General features: G+C 42.7%; 1 protein-coding gene across 1 annotated transcript in view; it reads left to right on the top strand.

The window, feature by feature from the left end:
* The window catches only part of CTNNA1 (catenin alpha 1), a 187,005-nt gene continuing 169,274 nt past the window's right edge, over window positions 1-17,731 (top strand). Inside the window, exon 1 of the mRNA XM_016160596.2 lies at window positions 1-19. The gene's annotated coding sequence lies outside the window, so the exon portion shown is untranslated. The remainder of the gene's footprint in view (window positions 20-17,731) is intronic.

Below are 17,731 nucleotides of genomic sequence, written 5' to 3'. Positions count from 1 at the left end.
CATACTTCCGTATCTTCAGGTGAGAAATCCCCCACCTCTTCCCTGCTCTAACGCCAAACATAGAACATGGAATACAGGAGGGGAGCAGTGTTGGCCTAGCTGCTTTGAGAGGGTCCATGTGTCTGAGCCTATGTGATGCCTGCCCCCTGAGTATCTCTGGAAAGCCAAGTTGGTGTCCTGAGTTGTGTGGGGTTCATGCTTGTGCCAGTCACATACCAATCCACCTCCAAATGTAGAAGGGTATTCCCCAAACCCTCTGGGCATGGCATCTTTGCTCGTGATTTTCCTCTGATGATATCTTGTTTTGCCAACTAAATTAAGACTATGACAGAGAACAGAGACTACCTCTAGCAGTTTAGTTCAATTAAGATTTCACATCAACAAATTAAAATGCATCCCCACTGTCTGCAAAGTAAATCGGCCTGCGTTTAAGAAGAAGCTCTGACATTTGCTATTCAGGCACCTAGCTGATGTGAACTGACTATCAAAGAGGGCCCATTCCTTCTGGAACCGGTTTGGGGGGTCAGGGCGAGTGTTGTCTCCAGGGACTTACAGCTTTTGGGTTAGGACTTCCCAATTATTAGTGTGACGACTAGGCTGAACCTTTGATGAAGTTTTCACTGGTCCTCTGTAAAATGACAAAAATGAGAAGAATGTAGTCACATTTTCCATAAGACTAAGTCAATTTAAATTAAAGTACTATCAACAAATACTTTTTGAGTGCCTAATTTGTCAGTCACTCTTCAAGGGACTGAGGGTACAGCAATGAATAAAACAAACAAAAATCCAGGTTCTCTTGGAGCTTTTATTCTGTGGAATAGAGATAGATAATAAATAAGACAAATGAGTGAAATGTGCAATAAGTTAGAGGGAGTGATAAGAGCTTTGGAGAAAAATTAGCCAGGAAAGAAGATAAGGAGTGTGGAGGGCAGAGGGATTTGTGGTTTTAAATAGTGTAGTTGGGAAGACCTCTTTGAGAAGGTGACAGTTGAACCAAGACCTGAAAGGTAAGGGAGCCATCCATGCACCTTTGGGGTGTGTGGGAGACAATACTCCAGGCAGAGGGATGCCGAGTCCAAAGACTAATGTTGGATTATTGGTGGTATGTAGTTGAAGCTGAGTGAACAGGAAGGTCAGGGGAGAGGAGGAGAAAAAGAAGTTGGAGAAACAGGACTGTAGACCACTGTAAGGACTTCTGATCATCTTCTGAGTGAACAGGAAGCTAGTACAGGGTTGGAGCAGAGAAGAGGCTAGCTCTATCTTAGATTTTAACAGGATGGCTGTGGCAGCTGTGTGGGTGGAGCACAGATGAAAGGAAGGCAAGGTTGGGAGCGGGGAGACCAGTCAGGAGACTATTGTGGTGACTGAAGTGAGGTATTATGGTGGCCGGAGTGATAGCTGAGGAGCTGAGGGTGACATTGGCTCAAAATATTTGAAATCAGTAATATCCTAGAAAATCGAGCATGTAAGGTCGGCATCCCCTTGAGATCTTTGCCAAAAGGCAATTTCATTGGCGCTTAGCTGTGGGAAATTGTGACAGGGCCCTCAAACCCGTAACAGACAGACGCACATGGACTGCCCACAATATGATGCTCAGAAAAATGGACCTTTTCCTCTGTGAAATGAGATGGAGAATCCTTTCTTTCTAGAGAAGGCAGGTATAGAATATTACTGCTTCAAAAATTAGAATAGAGAACCTGGTAGACCGCAAGCCTTGTACTGTGCCACATCCTATTTTCAGATATTCCCCAGCGCCTACTTCAAGGCCCAGGACATACATGGGTACTCCCAAAATAGTTGTTGAACAAATGAATGAGCGAGTATCCTTTCTCTCACATTTTAGGTAGGAATTTAAATAGTTTTAACAAAATCTGAGAATGTGTGTGTGTGTGTGTGTGTGTGTGTGTGTGTGTGTGTATTTTTTAACCCAGAGGGTGGTTCGTGTGAGTGGGATTTTATTTGTTTTTGTTTTCTGTGACTATAAAGAATTATCATTGTATAGATAGGTCTTGCTTCTAAAGGGTTTGGGTAATTTGGGAATTGTTTCTCAATCTCTCCCTTCCTCTTCTTTTATCTCTTTCCTTTTTCTGTCTTCCTCTGTAATCTTAGTTGGCCATTACATAAAACTGAGTAGAGTTTTATTCTTCCTGTCTTTACTATTTAAAGTCGATAAGTGGAATGTTTTTTATTTCTATCTTTAAAAAAAAAAAAAAACCCAACAACTAAATTAAATTCTTTTTTACTTGTTTAACTCTCAATTGATTTTTCTCTCACTATATGTCAGCATCCCCACTTTCTGAGCCTAAGAAGCTGATACCACTTCCTGGTGAGAAGGAAAACGCACTCAACATGGGACTCTGGACTTCTCACTACTTCAAACTTCTCCCCTACTTAACTTGCATGGTAATTTGCATAGATCTACATATGTTATGCAATCAGCCTGCTCTCCTGTTACATTTAAGCCTAAAATAATTTTGCTTTTATGATAGTTTTCTTTTCTGCTGCCTTCTTTATTTCTTACTGGTCCTGAGATTTAGATTTTTGTAAAAGGAAATGATGAAAGGCCAAGGATACAGACACATTACCCAAAGAGCCATGAGGGAGAGGGAGACTGGGGAGCAACATGGTGAGATCGTCTCTGGGATTCGTTTATTCATTCACCGATTATTTACTGGGCACCTACTATGTGGGAGGCTCTGTGCTAGGTGCTAGGAATACTATAGCGGTGAGCAAGCCAGGCACAGTTCTTACTCACGTGGAGCTTACACTAAACTGAGGAAAGTAGACAATACACAAGTAAACATGTAAATAAAAATATGATTCCTGATGCTAATAAGTGCTAAAATGAAAACACGGTGACTAAAAAACTGGTTTAGATTGGGGTAGTTCGTAGAATGTCTCTCCAGAAAAGTGACATTTAAACTGAGACCTGCATGATGAGAAGGAGACAATCATGTGAACATCGGGTGGAAAAATGTACTAGACAGTGGGAACAGCCCTGAAATGAAAACAGTCTTGGGGGGTTTGAGGAACAGAAAGGAAGTATATCAATTAGAACACTTTCAGTGGAAAGAAAGAGAAGTTACCCCAATTTAAAATGTTGCAAAAAATAAGGAATTTTATTACCTCACATAAAGAAATCTCAGGGTAGAGAGGTAGGGTTTTAAGATTGGTTAATTTAGCAAATCAACATCATCTAGGGCCAAGCCATTTCCTTCCTTTTGCTCTCGGGATGACTTCCTTCCAGATGCCAAGATGGCTTTAATGCTCCAACCTCATACAACTTCCTCATCTTCTGTGTCCAGAGGCAGAGAGGAAGAGACCAAACCCTTCCCTTTTGAGAACAAGGAAACCCTTCCCTTGACTCTGCGTCAATTTGTGTTCACATCTCACATCTCACAACATAACAAAATTTCATCACATGCTCATTCCTAAACTGATTATTAGCAAGAGAAATGAATGACTCAGATTGGGTTAGAGTTGGGCAGGGGCACAGCCTAGCTTCTACTAAACATTGGTTGAGAACCAGTGCTCAAAATTTCTGACAAAAACCAGGCGTCTGAAAGTAAAACTAGGCTTCTGTGACCGAGGGAGAAGTGGGGCACATGTGGCTGTAAATTGGTGCTCAAGAATATTGGCAGAAAACAGAAACAAAAACAAAAAACACAAAATAAAAAAAGAACAAAGACAAACAAACAACAAAAAATCAGCAGCGAAAAAATTACTGGCCACAGGAGGCCAGTGTGGCTGGAGCACTGGTATAACAGGAGTTTATAGAAATAGAATTGAGGGAACTCAGAGACTGTTTTAAGTTCTTCAGGTATAATCTTTTAGGACCCCATAAGTCCCTACAGGCTTTACCAACCATTTTGTACCATTACTCCCTCCAAGGGTCATCTCACCCCGGAGTGTGGAGTTATAGAAATACTGCCCAGTTCAGGTATTAGACACTGACTCTAACCCTGGCTGATGACACTGAGTAAGTCACTTCCCTTCCTTAAGTCTTAGTTTCACTATCTACTGAAATTACACAATCACATTTGTTCTGCTAGCCTTTCCGGGATGTGGTAAGGATCGAATGAAGGAGTATCTCCATGTCCTTTGAAAACCATAGATTGTCATAGTTACTGTTATTGCTATTGCTGTCATTCATGTTCCATGAGAAACAAAGGGTTTTAAATTTGGAGTAGTCACAGCCTTTAGCTCCTTGGGGAGGAACAATGTCATTTTGGAAAGTCATATACTCTGAGGGAGTAAGAAGGTACCCTTTTGCCCTTTGCTCCCCAGACCTTTTTCAGTGTTTCCCAGCCTCTCCCTCGCTCCTCCCCTCCCCCCATGCCAGCAGCTTTCTGTGCTTCATATCAGAGATGTCCTTAGAAACAAGCTGGGCTGGTGTCCAATAAAATGTAAGCTAAAGCTGGCTGAGTTATTATCCTTTTTTTTTTTTTTTTGATAAAAAGAGTGGATGTATTTTCATTACTGGCAGAGTGCTTTTAGCTGGTGAGGACAATTAAGCCCTGGAAATGCAGCAATCCATTTCAAACTGAGAGAAGATTTGAGAGATGACTCTCACCAAACATCCAGGCCTTGGAGGAGCCAAAAACATGGCCATCATGACCCACAATAAAAAGCCATAGAATTTTTGTGGTAATCAGGTAAAGCAGGCACTAGTTTCTCCCAAGAGAGTTGCCGCACAGTGGGATGTTGCTATTGCTGCTGCTGCTGCTGCTGCTGCTGCTGCTGGCATGAGAGCTGTGACCTTGACACTTCTCCATATAACTCAAGACCCTTCTGGGCCATCCTCTTCTTTATTCTCACCCTTGGGAAGGTGGGCAGAGAGGAGTTCCATATTGTGGGTGACAGCTTCTACCAAATGTTACCCTCTAGGTTCAGACCCTCTTCTTGGTTTTGCTTCATAATCTTTTGATAATATCCCTCACCCTTAAGCCAGACCCTATGCCCAAAGAATCAGACCTCTGAGACCAACCTAGTCATGCATTCCAAAGCCCCTCTCTAGGGCAGGACAACCCTCCTCCCTCCTCTCTTCTTTTTCCTTTCTCTTGTCTTTCTTTCTTTCTTTCTTTCTTTCTTTCTTTCTTTCTTTCTTTCTTTCTTTCTTTCTTTCTTTCTTTCTTTCTTTCTTCCTTCCTTCCTTCCTTCCTTCCTTCCTTCCTTCCTTCCTTCCTTCCTTCCTTCCTTCCTTCCTTCCTTTCTTCTTTTAAATGATGAATTAGCAGCTCTAATTTCCAGCCCGTACAGGCAGAAGTGAGATGACCACTCCCTACTTTTTCTGCCCCAAACTGAATTGAAGAGAAGAAAGTCTTAAACTACAGATTATTGGAAGCAACAAATCTGCCAGTAGTATAGCTAATCTGGCTACGCATCCACCTCTCCCCATAGCCTAAGAGCAACTAGGGGTCAGGGATGGTTTCCCCCACCTCCTTCATCTCTGCATCTCCTGCAGCTGGCTCAGTGCCTGGGACAGTCAGCTCTCAGATGTTTTATGAACTAATGAATGAATGAACAAATAAACAAAGCCACCTCTGTGTTAGTTTATTTCTCATGAATTTATCTCTTTGTTCTGTTCAACACCCATAGCTCCCCACATCATAACTTAGAGAGTGGAAATTACTTCAGAGATGCAGGGACTGAGGATCAGTGGAGTGATAGCAATCCGGTACATTATTACAATTTTTTTCTTAAACCACTTAAGCAATAGTTTTCCACCCATTTACTGTTAGAGGGGATCCCAAATCAGTTGTGAACTTTCACCTGCCTTGAGGGAGTAAGAGGAGAGGGCTGGGGTAGTTGTCCAAGCTTATTATCTTCTCCATTACTCAGACATGTTCCCCTGAGCTTTTGCATGATTTTATTTTAATACTGTTATTTGTATTAGGCGAGTCTGCAGCTCAGCCAGGCCAGAAATGAAGGTGGGGGGACCAGGGAGAAGCTGATGGAAAAAAAAAATACCCCGAAGATTCATAACGATGTAACCATGGTTTTAATATGAATCAAATTTGCTCTAACCTGCCTTACCACAGTTAGTATTTCTGTTAAAAAATAATTTGTCATTATCAAACTCTAGTTAGGCCAGAAGACTCTTTGCAAAAGACTTTGATGTGATGAGGGAAAGGCTTAGAAATATACTTTGCATGGTGTTTGTCCTCTGCTAATGACATTCTTAGAGAAGGTATCTTGTCCTTGGCAAGAGAAATGTCAAGGGCAGATAGGAGCTGGGGACGAGACTTTAGGGTCACAGGGGCTACTGCTCCAAGGCTAGCCCAAGAAGATACTTTCCTGGAATAATAAGTCCGACAGATTTCCCATCTCAGCGTTCAAGAACTGAGAGTCAGTGGGTGACCCAGAGTGGGCCAGTGCCAGGTTCACACTGACTAACAGCTGTTCCCAGCACTTTAGCATGGAGACCCTTAAGTAACTGCCGAGCACCCAGCATGAGTCATCCCATGGGAGACCTGGGTCTTGCCTCTGGCTGAGAAATAGTGACAACTCCCTCTATGCCTTTTCATATCTAAACCCTTGAGTTCTGCACCAGCTGAACCAGGGAAAGACAAAAGTTAAGCAAAGGTACACTGAAAAATAAAAAATATTGTTGAAAAGAATTGAAGAAAATCTCAATAAGTGCAAAAACATCTCATGTTCATGGAAGACTCAGTATTGTTAACATGGCAAAACTCTAAAAATTAATCTACAGATTTAACTCAATTCCTATCAAAATCCCAGCTGCCTCACAATAAGACAAAAGCTGAACAAGCTGCAAATCAACAGCTTTTCTGAGACCTGTCAGAAACTAAGGTCACAGGACAAAAATGCCACTCTGGAAACTGGAGAGACAGGAGAATTCAGAGGATTCAGACCAGTTTATCTGAAACAGAAGCTCCTGGAGCTAGGAACCAGTAGCAATGAACTACTGATCCATGCAACAATGAAGATGAACCTTGAAAATATTATGCAAAGTGAAAGAAACGACGTCACAAGAGACTACACATTACATGATTCCTTTGATTTGAAATATCCAGAATAGGCAAATCCATAGAGAAAGGAAGTAGATTAGTGGTGGCCAGGGGTGAGTGGGAAATGAGGAACAGCTGTTAATGCATGTAGTGTTTCTTTCTGGGGTGATGAAATGTTCTAGTGTTAGATAGACTTGCATGTTTTAAAATAGTATGCTATGTGAATTATAGCTCCATTAAAAAGTAAATGTTACACAAAGATGATTTGGGATGGCAAGTTAAAATTTTCCTTCAGATTGAGCCTGCAGACCCCTTTTGGGAACCATAACCTTTGTAGGTCATTTCCCTACCAACTGACTGACTGACGCTGGCCTTGACCATCCTGTCTTCGACTCTCCACAAGGCCCTCCCTTGTGTTTTGCTGGTTTCTTAGGAAAAAGTCCTGGAAATAGAAGGAAATAGAGAGTGAAGAAGGAGCCCGAAGAAAGGGGGTTAGGACTGAGAAATTCCTGAAATGAGACTCCAGAGCCTTGTGATCCCAGCCTACCATTCTGTAGGAGGCCACTTCCGCCATGAATTGTCCCTGTTTTTTTCTTTCCCTAAAGCATTTCATCCAACATACATCATTTTGACCCAAAGAACTCACACTGGATTTTGTAGTGCTTTGTTGCCTGGTAGGCTCTCTAACTATTCCATAGAAAGCTTTTTAACTTGTTCCGGATATGTGTCCCGTCCACACCACCACAATCTCTTCCAGGGCAGGACCCCTGTCTTTGTCTCCCAGACCGTTAACACAGGAAAGAACTTTGGCTATCACCTGGCCCTACCTTCCTAATTTAAATATAGCCCAACTGTCAGATTCTTGAGTTTATCCAAATCTCTCAGCCTCCTGGGGTCACGCTTCCCTCCATGTTCGGTTAGAAGGACTCACCTTATGCTTGCTGCAATCCCCAAGTGTAATAGGAAACCCATGTCCTGAACTCTGTCTCGGTAATTCTTGAGGGACAGTAGTGTTCAGTATTTAAGAGAATGGCTTTGGAACTTAGGTTCACATCCCAGCTCTGCCGCTTGTGTTGTGACCTTGAATAAGTTATTTAACTTCTCTGTGCCTCAGTTTCATCGTATGTAAAATAGGGAGAGTCCAAGTCGTTCCTTTGTTGGGTTGGTATGAGCATTAAATGAGTTACCAGTAACATATGAATATAAAGCACTTAGCACTGTATCTACCACTCCATAAGTGTTACGAAAATATTTTCCCTTATTACTTGTTTCTGCTGATTTCTTGACCTCCTGTGCGTGCACCTTAGGTCTTTCTCCTCTTATACTGCCAATATCTTTTCACTCTCCCAAGTGAGTGGGGTATGTGTGGTAGACATTCAGTAAAACTTGAGGGAAACAAGGGGCCACTTACCACACAGCCAACGACTTAAAATTGTGTCTTGGGCATCACTATTATTTAAAGTCTCCTGGTCATAGGACATCTCTTAGCCACTGTCTAACTTTTCTTCTCTAATGCCAACTTGCTACCTTGCTATGTACACCAGTTTCCCATCAAACCCTTCTCGCATTGCTTTTCTCTTTTCCCTAGCCTGTCTCCCTGGAAACTCAAGGTTTCATACAGAGGAATTCTGCTCTCTTGTTGAGCCTTATAGCATGAGGAAGGTAGGAGGCATGGGGAGTGGCAGGGAGATATCACTTTTTCATCCAAAGAGGCCTTGGAAGTAGTTTCCTATTAAGGACAACTCACTCATTACCAGGACTTAAGGAGGCCCGGTGGGGACCAGGGACATCCCCAAGTTTCCCCAAATAGAAAGAAGTTACTATCTCCCCAAGGAAAGTATTTCACACCCAGCAAAACCTACATAAAAACCCACACTGCACAAAGCACTAGACAGAAAGCAGCATAAATAAAACAAGCTTCTCTGTGGCACTTGCCCTGCATAATTTGTTACTAGGCCCAGATGACTGGGGAGTTATTGTTTTCAAGGGAGGGTCGGAGGTGATATTTTAGCCCATTAAGGCTTCTGCTTCCAAGGTCTGATTTTCCTTTGGCACTGCACTGAAGTTTTTCTCTAGCTGCCAAGGAAGGCAGGATTTTAGCGGAAGGTAATTTATGTTAATTTTTTCCCTTTCTGGTCCATTAAGTTTTGTAATGTTAATGTATCTTACAAGGGGCCTCACTGAACAGATGCTGCATCCTTCGTGGGGTGCTGCAGGGCCTCCTGCCAGCACAACCTCCAGGGTCCTGTGCCTGCCTTCCCTTCATGGCCTGAGGGGTGAGGGGGCATTAGTGGGAGAAGGATTTGGATCCCATCCGCTCACATGAAAATTAATGGTTTCCTGCAGTGGGACTCCTGGAAGCTCTGGGAGGGCAATGCTACTGACGAAAACCTTTCTTGGGCAGTCTCTTCGGAGTCCTTTTAACCACTCCAGTTCCAAGCTCAGTTTGTTAGAATCTAATGGCAGATCTCCTGAAAAGAGGTTAAGCGGGATAAATTAAGCAATATACATTTCCTGAGTTGCTATTACATGTGCTGTCTTGGGGTGGCGAGGGGGACTTGGGGATTAAAAAAGGAATCAAAAACCCTTTCTGCCCTTCAGGTGCTTTCCTTTTAGCTGCGAGCTGAGGGAGAGGATAGATGTGCCCAAGGACAGTCAGTTTTGTTATACGTGACTTGTGTGCTCCTAAAAATCATGGCGGTTTGCAAAATCCCTTAGGGCTTATGGGAAAATGGAGACGAGAGCTCACTAGTGAAAACTTCACCAGTGATACATTAAAAAGAGGTAGGAACCTAATAAAAATGGTAGCACAGCTTTAGAGATGTTAAATAGTTGAGAAAAACATAAATACTATAGTAAACATGGCTCTTTGATTTGAAAAAGACTTGAATTTTGTTTGTGGAAGTGATTGCTAGAAAAGCTGCAGCTTGTGAGTTTTTGTGACGTAGTGGAAGGAGGGTTACCTAAAATTTGATGGAAGTTGTAACGCCAGATGTTGATGGGTGTAATTCATAACACATTAGGTAAATTGAAGTAGCTCAGTTCACCACATATGTTATGGGTGATGTTTTGTATGTTTTGTGTATTTCTATGCGGGTTGGTTCAAGTAAAGGCAATTATCTGTGCTCACCTAGTGTTTCTTGTCATGAAGCAGTACAGAAGCACATGCAAAATTTGTATTTTTACACAAATTGTTTCCTAATATATCAAATGCACTTTTTCGAAACAAGCCTTATATAAGCGTAAAATACAACATATATCCTGTACGCCAAATTCTATAATATAGGTTTGTAATAGGATAATTTAAAATACTAATTAATTTATTCTCTCTGTATATATTTTTTTCCTCTTCCCCATTCAAAGAAGGTGGCCAAGTCCTGTGTAACTCTTTGCCTCAGGTACATTTGCAGTACAAAAACATGCAGTCACTAAATCAATAAACAATTCATAAGTCTCTCCTATGTGCTAGCCAGAGTTCTAGGTACAAGGGGATAGAGCAGTGAACAAAGCCACAAAGCCTTCGTCTTCATGGAGCATAGGTTTTAGTGGGAGAGGCAAACAGTAAACAAATAAATATGTAATAGAATGTCAGGCAGTGAGAGGTGCTGTAAAGAAATATAGAGCTGAATAAGTGGCTAGAGAGCAACTGAATTGGAAGGAGAGGACATGACTTTTTTTTTTTTTGGAGTAGTTATGGGAGAGGAAACATTGGAGCAGAGATCTAAATGAAATGAGGGAGTGGGCCGTGAGATATTTAAGGGAAGAGTGTTCAAGGCAAAGGAATAGCAAGTGCAAAGGCCCTGGAGAAGGAGCATGCTTGGCAGATGTGAGGCCAGAGGCTGCAAGTGAGTGAGAGGTGGAAATGAGATAGGAGGCATCGCAGGGGACCCGCTTACATACTGTCTGTAGATCGTAGTCAGGTCTGCAGTTTTTGTTTTGTTTTCGTCACTATGATGGGAAATCATCGGAGCGTTTGGAGCAGTTGAGAGACGTGATCTGACTAAAGTGTTGAAAGGCTCACTGTTAGTGCTATCCAATAGAACTTTCTTCAACGATGACAATGTTCCTTGTCTAACTCTGTCCAATATGGTAGCCATTGGTCACATATGGCTACTGAGCATTTAATATGACTAAGGTAATAACATTTTAATTTATTTAATTTTAATTTATTTAAATAGCTGCATGTAGGTGGAGGCTATTGTATTAGACTAGATGCGTAAATCTAGATGTGTATAAAATAGACTAAAAAGGAGTGAGAATTAAAGTAGGAAGACTAGTTAGGAATGCAATAGTTCAAATAAAAGATGCTGGGCACTTGAACTAAGCTGGTAGCACTAGGGGTGTTGAGAAGTGCTTAGATTCTGGATATATTTTGAAGTAGAGGCAATAGGCTGATGGATTGAATATTTTACAGTGTAGGGGAAAGTAAGAGATTGGAAATAATTCTTAAGTTTCTGGCTTGCAGCTGAATGAACAGTGGGTTCTTTTCCTGCTACAGGAAATTATGGGGAATGAGCAGAAAGTTTCCATTTTGCGTTGTTTTGTTTTCTCCTCCCAAACCCAAGCTCACCGATGGGACTGCATTAGGGTCCTAGAGTTGGCGGGAGAGAGGAAGGTGCCCTGGAGAGCAGCCAGGTTGGGAAGAAATCTAAAGTCCAGGATCTTCCAGGCTGCGCAGGCCTGAACCCCTTGGGAGAGTGCCGGACAGTGTGGGCCCCCAAGGACCCTCTGCCCCAAGTCTGGCCCCAAAACAATAGAGCTTCCCGATCCAAAGGGACCAGTGGGCTGGGATGTTGGCTGTGTCAGTGCTGACCTACGTGGCACGTGGCTGACATGTAGAAGAACCTCCCTGACCCTTCCTGGGAACCAAGCTTTGTGAGGGTGGGCAAAAGGTCTGGGCATCGGTGTTCTGCCAGCCTCAAGAGATGGATATTTGGAGTTAATTTTAAGCAAATTTAAAGAGAAAGAAGTGTACGTATTTGAGAAACATTATGGATAGGCCGATGTTTAGGCTTGGCTATGAAGGAGACTGGAAAGATTAGGAAGCAGAGTTGGTGGGTGCTTCTACGGCACAGATTCCAGCTTCCGAGTCCAGGTGTCAGTGTTCAGGGTTTCTTTTGGGACCTTTTCAAGGGGTATGAAAGATCCTTTCATTCAGGTCGTTCTATATATATGTTAGGAATCACTTTTTATTATTTTCTTTTTTCATTTTGAGGAGAGTAGGGAGTCACACACTGGGATACTGTGCAAAGGCAAGGATAATAAATATTTCTCTCCAACAATAGGTAAAATAAAGAATTCAGAGTAAACAAATTTGGGTTTGAGTCCCATGTCCCTCCCACACTAGCTGTGTGATTTGGGACAGGTAACCTCAGTTAATTAATTGCTTTTCTTCTGAGCCTCAGTTTACTCATTCATGAAATGGGACCTCACAGGTTTAAAATGAGGAACATATAATGGATGTAAAATATCTTGCGCGGCACCTTACACATAGTAAGAGCTTGGTAAATGCTAATTTGCCTTCCCTATAGAATTGGCCAAAGCTGCTCCTACTAGCTTTGGCCCCAGAACCCTCTTGCAATGTGTTGCCCAGCGTCTCCTCCATTTGACCTGGATTCTCTGTGGCTTGCTCAGATCCCTTCATGGCTTTTTCTCCCCTGCATTAATTCTAAGTGTGTGCTTGTTATTAAAGCAAATTTCTCTTTGCCTAGTACCTTGTGATCTGAAAAAGCAGCTGTAAATAGGTGTGCTCCCTATGACTCATCACTATTGGCATTTTGCTCTTTAAAGGTTAATGGCCAGGGCTGTACCTTTGGAAAACTCGGCCTACAGCACTCACCAGAAATTTTTGTGCAGGGAGGTGGGCTGAGAGGATGTGGGGAGGGTGTCGATGGTCTGTGGAGTGGGATGGTGACCCTCTATAGGGAGAATGATGCATTCTGGAAAAAAAAAAAATGGGCCACTGGAAGTCCCCAGCCATGAGAGGTAGCAGGACTGTGGCTTTTTTCCAGCCCCCATCCTGTACTGAGTTCTTATTGCCTGTCCCTTGCTGGAGACCGAGAGTTCCTGAGAGGACTTGTGGTGATAATTTGGTGCCCATTCATGCTTCACTTGCAATTTATTTAAAGTTGACAATAGGGTTCCTGCCTTTTACAAGCAGATTTCCAAATCTTGAATCTCTAAGGCTGGATTTTTTGCTTGGATGAAAAAGTAGTTAAATTTCACACTTATTATAGCACCTGACACCTGGCACCCTCCAGAGACTTTATAAAACTAATGAAATGAAACCCTTAGCACTACTGTAAACAGGGAAGAGAGAGGAGAAACCCTATATCCCCACCCCACAAGAGACAAAGGACCAAACATTCTCACCTCCACCTCACAGGCGGATCTAGATTTTTTCAGGCCAATCTTCAAAGGCTTTTGATTGATCTTCAGAGACTTGCTAGGTCAGAGTATCTCCTGGAAGTCAGAATCTGCCTGAAAAATGGGTCAGTCTGGCAAGAGCATATAGGTCTAACGTACCGGAGATGAAGCCTCCACACCCAGCAGTCCTGCTCCAGCTGCCTTATGTTCAGCATCAAACAATATCTGGTCAGAGACTCTTGATTAATCTCTGCCAAATGTCACCAAGAGTTGAAATATGTGAGCATGTCTGCCCTGAGATGGGAAGGTGAGTACAGGATTTGGGGTGTGGTTCAGCTAAGGAAAAGTACAACCATATGGTTCTCTCCAACCTCACCCCCACCTAGTTCCGACATCCCATCTTTGATAGGGTCCCTACTGAATGAACAATGAACTCTATAGTCAAGAGACCTGTGTTCAAATTGTTCTCTGACACTAGCCTTAAAATTTAATTTCTCCAAGTCTCAGTTTCTGCATCTGTGCAAATATTAATTATTCTGTTGGTCTTCTATAACTGTGTAACCAACAATCCCTAAGTTAATGGCATAAAAAAAAATTGTGATGGATGGTGGCAGAACTTACCATGGTGATCACTTGGCTGTTTATACAAATGTTGAATCATTATGTTGTAACCTGAAACTAATATAATGTATGCAGATTATATTTTTAAAACCCCATAATTTGTCATGCTCATAGATTCTGTGGGTAATACTTTGGATGAGGCACAGTGGGGATGGGTTGTTTTTGCTTCACAATGTTTGGGGCTTGGGCTAGGATGACTTGAACCTGGGCTCAGTTGGGACTATTAAACAGGGCATGTAACCATGCCCTCTCCACATGGCTTGGGTTTCCTCACAGCATGGTGGAACTTCTTACCCATCCAATAAGGCAGGAAATTTATGGCCTTTTATGACTTGGTCTTGGGAGTCAGATAGCATCATTTCCACCATATTCTGTAGTCAAAGAAGTCATCAGCCTGCCTAGATTCAAGGGGAGAGGACATAGAACAAATCTCACCTCTCAGTGAGAGAAAGATCAAATAATGTGAAGTCATGTTCTAAAACTGCCACCAAATCTTCCCTCACTTGGTTCCTGTGAGGAACGAGATAACAATCTTGAACATAGTAGAGACTCAATAAATTGTATTCTGTATCCCTTTAGCTTCTTTTCACCTTTCAGAATAATTTGCACTCACTCTTTGAGAGAGGAACATGACCAGTGTTGCCAAAGTAACTAAAACTGCTTCTGTCTTTTCTGTCTTACATTCTACTCTGGACTCTCATGAAGCCTGGAGAAATTGTCCCTTAATGCCAAATCTCAAAGGGATGACCTGGAGCAGGTGGGTGGTTTAATGTTCTTTGAGGATTTTCAGAGTTACTTCTTAGGATAGAAAATTAAAACAAAAAGGGGAAAACCAAGTCTAGAGCTTGACTCATCTGGTGATAGAGAAGCTAGCCCTATGATTCTGTTCTAAGCACGTCCAAGCCCTGTGTTTAAAGAGTTAAGATAATTTTGTATTTGAGTACATCCTTCCTTTATGAGGAAGTGTTTGCATATCTCTGATGGAAAGAGCAGTCCAATGAAGCAGAGACTGAATCAGAAGAGGGCAAGGAAGCTACAATGTTTGGAGCCCACTCAGAGAGCACAAATTCCAGATTTAAAAGATTCAAAATTCCAGCTCCAATTTTTTAAGGTTCGAGTTACATTTATTCTTGGCAAGCTCACTTCTTTTGTTTACAGAGAGAGTAGTAGCTCTACGGGGCTTGGAGAAAGACCTCTCTCACACCAAATCACTCTTATAGGGTCACAGGGAAGAGGTGAGTATAAATGAATCAGAAATTTATAGCTTCTTTTTCTCCCTCGAATTCTATAAGGGAACATAAATTAAGGGAAAAACTGCTAAGGAAAAGAAAAGTGTGTGGAGTTTTAGCCAACTTTTAGTGTTTGAAAACACCTTTGGAATTATGTCGTATTGCTTTCTGCTGGGCTCACTAAGAGATGCTGGTGAGCAGGTGGACAATGAGGAACTGTATATGGGACAAGCAGAAAGGCCCTGGACATCAAGGAGAAGGTGATAGAGTGAGAGGTGGTATATTAGTCGCTGTATAACAAATTACCCCAAAATATAGTGGCTTCAAAAAATAAACATTTATGATCTCACACAGTTTCTGAGGTTCAGAAGTCAGGAAGCAGCTTAGTGAGGTGGTTATGGCTCAGGATCCCTCAGGAGGTTGCACTGCCTGGGTCTGCAGTCATCTGGCGTCTTGACTGGGGCTGGAAGATCTACATCTAAGATGAGTCAAAGATGTGGCTGTTTGTTGGAAGTCTCAGTTTCTCCATAGAAGTGCTTATGCTATGGCAACTAAATCTCAGAGTAAATGATCTGAGAAAGAGAGAGAGAAAGGGAGCCCAAGACAGAAGCTACAGTGTCTTATAACCTAATATCAGAAGTGACATACCATATTCTATTGGTCATATAGACTGCCTCTGGCATAGTATGGGAAGGAGCTACACCAGGTATGAATACCAGGAAGCCAAAATTATTAGAGGCTAAATACCGATGGGAGGGGTATAGAGAGCAGAAGGGCAAGTGGTTGTCGGCCCTACCCCTGACTGTTTTTTGATTCAGGGCAACCTTCCTATGGTCTCCACCCTATCTTCTCTTCTTCACCCCCAATGAACTATAAACTCTATGAGGACAGGGACTGTGTAATTGTTTCTATATTATTCCCTGTTCCTCCCGGTGCCTGGCCCATGCCTGGTGTACAGTAAAGTCCTTGATAAATGTTTTTTGATTATTGTGATGCATGGGAAAAGACATCTGAATTCCATGCTCTAGAATGTGGATTTTGTATTGTGGGTCATGGGAAGCCATTGGGCAGGGCACTCTTAGACTCAGGTTATATGCAGGCTCTTGCTGCTTCCCTTACCTGGAACAGTCTTTCTTCTAACTCCTGCTCATCATTCAGGAAAGGTAACTGAATCGAACAAAGCCTTGGAGGAAGCAGTGTGTGTGTCTGTGTGCGTGTGTACAAAAGTTCAGGTGAAAGAAAAATATTCTGAGCCCAGAGCAAAGGGAAAAAGAATGGGTGAAAATTCAAAGACATTATGAGGTAAAGAGGGAACTTTTAAGGCCACTGAGATAAGAGAAAGGAGGGAGAGTGAGGAGGCTTATCTATTAGGAGTGCTGAGGGAAAGGGGGGATATCTTAGTGAGGGGTTGTTTAGTTTCAAGGGATGGAAACTCAAACTGGCTTAAGTTAAAGGATGTTAATCAGAAGGCTATAGCAGTTTGTAGCAGATGTTGCGGTTGCCCTGCTCAAGTCCTCTCAGTACCCACCTCTACGTGCCGGAGACTACTTACTGCAAACACCTGGGACTCTGCCTGAGAGCTTTGTTCTGGGCACAGGAACACACTTGGCCTCTGTGCAGGGAAAGTGGGAAGTACCAGGGAGTTAATGGCTCAGCTCTGGAAGCAGCTCTCAACTAATGACAGAGTGTGTAGCCGGGCTCCCTCACCCTCAGCAGGCACAAACTTGAGGCACCTAGCACATTGTCTTCCAGAGTTCCAAGCAGATCTGAGCTCAAGTTGTCCAAGTAGTAACTTAACACCTTATAAGGCACCTGTTAGTGGCCTCTGTCCTCTCTTAGTCTCACTTCCTTACTCCCCTCCAGCATTTCCTGGAATCACCTCCCAAATAAACAATTTACCCTTGAACCCCTGTTGTAGGGTCCCTTTTGGAGGAACCCAAACCAAGGCGGATTCCTCACAACAAGGTCTTGCTTGTTGGAAAGACAGAGACTGCTTTTCAAAGATCAGCATTGAGATGAAACGTCTACAAGATGCTTTTCCCTCTTATAGTTCTGGTAATCATTATGCTGACATTCCCTGTCTCTTTTTCTCCATCTTTCCAAAAACTGCCTTCTTCTTGCCTAGTTTGGTATATGCCACAGTCTCTGCTCTGTCACTTATGCCCCTGAACTCATCATGTCTGATGTATCTGAAACAGCTTCCTAAACTGTAAAGTGCTGAGCAAATTGAAGAGGTGAGGAAGAGGGGAAAAGAAGGAGAAGAATTAAAAAAAAAAAAGAAAGAAAGAAGGAGGCACTAGAGAGTAGAACATGTAATGCAGAGTCAGATACAGAAGGCAAGGGCAGGGTAAGGGAAGGCAGGTTACAAAAAGCAGCCAGAGCTTGGGTGCTGAGCTTTTGTAGGAAGCCAGTGTTGAAATAAGGCCTGTGGAAAGCAGATATAGGCCTTAACTTGTAGCTGGTTCTTCAATTCCCCTCGGCTCCACCAGGCTGGCATGTGGCAGACCGGAGCTGCGGTGCCGATGCTGGGCAGCTCACAGCTGT

The sequence above is a fragment of the Rousettus aegyptiacus genome, unplaced genomic scaffold, assembly GCF_014176215.1.
Source record: "Rousettus aegyptiacus isolate mRouAeg1 unplaced genomic scaffold, mRouAeg1.p scaffold_m13_p_7, whole genome shotgun sequence".
NCBI classification, from domain to species: domain Eukaryota; kingdom Metazoa; phylum Chordata; class Mammalia; order Chiroptera; family Pteropodidae; genus Rousettus; species Rousettus aegyptiacus.
This window is presented reverse-complemented; position numbering and strand designations above follow the sequence as displayed.